This window comes from Labrus bergylta, chromosome 5 (assembly GCF_963930695.1).
Source record: "Labrus bergylta chromosome 5, fLabBer1.1, whole genome shotgun sequence".
NCBI classification, from domain to species: Eukaryota; Metazoa; Chordata; class Actinopteri; order Labriformes; family Labridae; genus Labrus; species Labrus bergylta.
The window spans coordinates 5,579,450-5,584,847 of record NC_089199.1 but is presented as its reverse complement, the minus strand read 5'-3'; the positions used below and the strand labels follow the sequence as shown (position 1 = coordinate 5,584,847).

At 39.7% G+C, this 5,398-nt stretch overlaps 1 long non-coding RNA gene across 1 annotated transcript; it reads left to right on the top strand.

The window, feature by feature from the left end:
- The first annotated feature begins 3,223 nt into the window (after positions 1-3,223).
- Positions 3,224-5,126, top strand: LOC136179206 (uncharacterized). Its single transcript, XR_010666404.1, has 2 exons — positions 3,224-3,548; positions 4,578-5,126. It is a non-coding gene; the product is annotated as an uncharacterized lncRNA (long non-coding RNA).
- The last annotated feature ends 272 nt before the right edge of the window (positions 5,127-5,398 follow it).

Here is a 5,398-nt window from a genome sequence, read left to right as displayed (position 1 = left end):
GGTAGGCCCAGTTTCACTTCCACCCGTGGCCCCTTTCCGCATGTCATTCCCCACTCTCTCTTCCTGGTTTCCAACTCTATCCACTGTCCTGTCTCTGCATTAAAGGCACAAAAAGCCCAGAAATAAATCTTTAAAAAAAAAAAAAAAAAAGGCAAATGTGGCAAACCGTAGTCAAATGTATAGTAGTTTGAAGGTACAGCTGGCTTATTTCAGTCTTTAAAACGTATTTGCATGAATTCAAAACAGGAACGTCACCTACAGTCACAGACATCATCTGTGCAGGCTGTAGGGAACACACAAGTACTTCTATTACACAGAGTTTAAAATACTGGAGAAACAGTTTGTTCATGTTATTATTAACAGACTGCTTTTACAAATAGGCATATTACTAGCAGAAGACACATTAAGCAAACACATTTATTTTTAACGGGCTAAGCACAAATATATCAATAGATATTTGTAATTTATTTGGATTTGAATTAGAAAATGGGGCCATCATTCCTGTAACATATTTCTATAAATAAAACCTCCCACCCCTGGCCCTGCAACAGTTTGACTTCAAGAAAGCTCAATGCAAACTGACACCTTGACTAACATGATCATCAGCGCCACATGATGTTGCTAATTATGTTGAATTTAATGGACAATAAAACATAATGTTGCTCTTCTGCCAGAGTTTAACAGGAAATTATCCTTATGTGACACGTTTAAAGGCATAACTGCTGAACGCATGCTTAGTGAAATGGAGCACAATTGAGTGTTGAGTGTTTTAGTCTTAATGGGGTAAAGACGTCTCTCAGTTCATATTTTATAACGTAGATGGTCATATTTGTCTGCAATGGCCAAGAATATATCCCGATAAAAACTCAGTGAGTATCATAATTGTTTTTGTAAATTCAAAAGTCTTTAAGTACTCTCGAGGTGAACACTGTTGACTCACTGTAGTACCAGTTCATTGTTTACTACTTACATTGAGAGTTATTCCAATGTAAATTTATGGATATGCTAATTTAACAAATGGGACATAACGGGAGTGAATTTTAAATCTGGTTTGCGATATTGTGTGTCCGTATTAGCATACGAGCTGTCTGTACTGTATGTTAATTTGAAGTGGCATGAAGAAAGATGAACACTTCGAATATGTAGACCTGTGAGGAAAAGTGGGCAGGAAGAAAAAGGAATGCCAAGTGTGGGTGGAGATGAGGCTTTTAATGCACCAGTGGAAACAGGATGGGATTTAAAAGAATCAATTGTCATACCTGATCAGTGAATGTCAAAGGAATTGGTTTGAGTAACAACCATAGACATTGATATTATTCTCTTTACAATCATTGTGTGCTGAGCGCTGCGGTAATGGAGTTGAGAGTCAAGATCAGCATCTTTTAGAGAAGGTGTGACCGGCAGTGCTGTTTGTGTGAAAAAGAAACCCATGCATTATGTTTGTGTTCTCGACTGCCTTATGGTAGAAGTGTGAATTTCAAAAAGCTAACCACAGCGGATTGTTGTGAATCAGATGGCTTTATAGTCAATGCACTGGAAGGAAAAGCAACAAATTCAACTTTACCTGGGGAGGTCCACCATCATGGCTGGATTCATCTTTTAGGGGCTCCCCCGTGTTCTCACCATTGTGAATGGAACATTATTTGATATGGGGTTATTAATCTATCGAGATAGGATCACTCTTGAAATCATAAATAAAGGATTTTATTAAAGAGATCAAACATACTTCCTTTTCCCTTACAGTGAAAGTACAGTGAGTTGTGGTGTTAGAAGTGATTATGGACTGGGAACATTAGTGATAGAGGATATTTGTCTATCAAGTTATGCTTTCGCTGAAATCTCAAATTACACCAAAAATGGCTTTCCATTCTCTGATAATGCTTGTGGAGTGAGTAGTGGTTTGATATAGTTATTATGTACTGGGAGTGTTATTTGATAAGGGAACCGTAGAGACTCTGCTATAGGTTTGTGTTATGGTAGCATTTTATTGTGACAAAGTAGCACATCTCAACAGAACAACAGACACCATCCTCTGTGAATGATCCATGAATTCTTCTGCAGCTATACCTGGAATGATGCTGCTGAATACTAGGTGTAATGATGCTCAATTAGTGCTAGTTTTCTATAAATTAATTGAAAACAACTGTGAAAGGAAAATATGTTGTGAACGCATTTCAAATATTTAATCATTTCAAATATTTAATTATAATAATTACTGTAATGGTACTCTCTTGGAAAACATTTAATTAGTAATTAACTGTAAAGAAAATTCAGCAGAACACCAAGGGCTGTCAGAGTCGTCAGCAGGTTAATGACTTTTGAGCGGTTGCTTATCAAGCCTTGCTAACCAAAAACATCACCCATTGATTATTACTTGAGAGAACTAAGTACAAACATCTCATTTTCAGTTTGGTGACTATATTCCTTTGGAAAAGAAACAGCAAAAATAAGCAATAAGCCAGGTTACTCCTGCTAAGATACTTCCATTCTGAACATGCATGGTGCGGCTATCTGTGACTACAGATATGTTATCATACAATGACTGATTAGATACAAAGTTTGCTCCCCTGTCCCATCTCACGCTCTGATTTTGTTTTTAATTGTTCTCTTTGTGTTTCTCTCTTGCAGGTACTGATCGGAATTCACTGGAGTTGTAGGCAGGTGTTTGTTTCTGCAGAATACATTGAAATAAACATGGCCAGCAAATACTGCATACGCATCTGTTAGATGGAGTGCTAAACAGAAACAAGGCCTTGAGGTGGACAGATTCATGCACAGTGAGATGTGCTGGCTCACTTTTCTGCTGTTGTCTTATCTGAACATTCAACACAACTTCTGACAACTTGAACAATCACATTCATATGTATGCAAGCGTCTCCATATAAACCAGGATGCTGGTGATGTTCAGTCCTGCTCATTCCCTGAACGATGGAAACAATGAAACCAACTTAAAAATTAGTATTTAAGTAAACCAACATAGGAAACTGCAGCACAGTGCACATTATGGAATCTGAAAAAAACATGACAGGGTTGTCCACAGCTGCATTGGTGGCCATCACCTGCAACACATTTGTTGCCATCCTCATCCTTCTGCTCTGTCTAATCCTCTTCCGAGCCTGCAGGGTCCCCTCCAGCCCGGAGAGGCAGCCCGTGCTGACTCCAAGTGAAGCAGGAACCCAGCACATGAACGAGCACAAGTACCTGTTAACCTCCTGACTGCAGAAGGATGAGTCAAACGTAGCAACTCGATGCACTCCTCCACAGGGGACTGAGGGAGCAGAGGGACCGACTGCGAGTAATATCAGACTTGCTCTTATAGTTCCTAAAGTCGGCTGCTGATCCGAGGGCAGACACGGCGGTGGCTCATAAAAATAGCAAGCTTGAAGAGTGAGAGAACTATTTTTAAGCAGCCATCACTTGACAGCTATAGTCCTTGTTTTGATGAAGTCTAAGGAAGAATGCTGATGAAAAAGGACACAGTCACAAGGATGGATGCTGGAGACACAGAGAGAAAGAGAATGAAATGTTCAGAACACAAAGAGCGGCTGGTATGTTTTTGGAGCTTTCTAAAAATATCCTCTTATTTCAGACTCTCACCTGAAAAAAAAAAAGAAAAAAAGAAAACCAGTCTATTGCTGAAATCAGGGGCTGCGAAGTGTGTGTGTGTGTGTGTGTGTGTGTGTGTGTGTGTGTGTGTGTGTGTGTGTGTGTGTGTGTGTGTGTGTGTGTGTGTGTCATTGTCACTTGTAAACACCAGCAATGTGTGAGGCACAGCTCTTTCTGAGGGTGTTACATAAGGACTAGAGAGGCTTAGTTCAGATTTGTGTCCACTTCAACACGACCCTCGCACTGACATCTGCTTGTGGCCGGTGGTGATGGCCCACTCACTCTGCAATGAATCACAGGACGCTCACATGCAGAGGGGTTTATCTTATTGACTACAGATTGAAATGTTTACCCATGTTTACCCTTCTTCCAAACACAACTTACTAATACATGAGAATTTAACCTGTGTACTCTTGTGCAAACTCAGACTCAACAAGGCATGCTGTAGAGTAAAGGTAAACGATGTGTTTATTAAATGTTATAAAACCTTCTAGACTTTAGGTTCTTTTCTCAGTTACACTGAAAAGCCTAGTAAGAAAATGGTTAACATTTGAAAATGTGAGTGTTTAAGAAACTGTCAAACTTGTTGTCCAGTTGTGGCACCAAAATGGCACAAAAATGACAATTTACAAAGCACAGTGCAACATCCTCCTCTCCCAGACTAAAACATCTATGGTTTAGAATCAGAGAACACCCTGACACACACTGAAAACTGTACCAACACTGCACCAATTTACATTAGACTGTTTTGTAAACAAAAACTAAGATAATCAGAAAGATTTACTTTTCAGATTTATTTTCAACATAAACAAAACAAAAAGGTCTTTCACCAACTCTACAGTATGCTCTATATCTCTGTATTAATGAGGTGACTGTAGTCCCGATGTATTTGTTACTAATAACCTGTAAAAATATGATGTGATTGTGATTGAGCTGCCCTCTCTTACTACACGTGCTGCATGTTTCTGCAGAAAGCTATGAAGGGCAGAGGGAGTGTCTAATGCACAGACAGGAAGCTCCAGAACACTGTGGCAGTATTTGCTTCCAGCAGAACATTCTGGGTGGTGCTTTTACTGAAGGACAAGTTCATTACGACAGAGGAAGGTAGAAAAGGTGAAATAAGGATGGACAACGCCACGGCTCAAAGCAAAGTTCTCCCTGTAGATGGGATATTAAGAGGCTCCAGCATCCTCCCTGGACGCGTGCCCAGATCGACGTGTGCCAGCCAAGATAAGTCGTCTGGACGTGGTCGTTAAAAGCTCCATCTATTACTCTTATTTATGTCCCTGTTCACTCGCAGTTACTCTCCCCCGTCACAGTTTAGCTTAGTCAACTTGTACATTACATTTCAGAAGGGTTTGATAAATCCCTGCAGAAAAGATCAGTCAAGTCAGACGAATTCTAATGTTGCCTGTTTAATATGCATCCACTATTGCAGTATAAGTAAATGCATTATTAATTGACTATAAATAATTAAAGAGGGATCAGATGAAAATGCTTTAATAAACATGTACAAATGGTTTTCTTGTTTTTTTGATGTTTTTTATTACTGCGGAGTCAAATGAGTGTTCGTTTTTTTTTTTTTTTTTTTATGAATGAGAATAAAAGTTTGTACCATGTTGCTGTGTGCTGGAGGAAGGACACAGTCGCAGATTCAAACCGTGTTTTGCTCTGGTTCCCTCATCAGATTGAGGAGCTTCTCCATCTTGACCACTTCCACTTCTGGACCTTTAGGCTGCTCCTGGCCCTTCTTCATCTACCCACACACACACACACACACACACACACACAC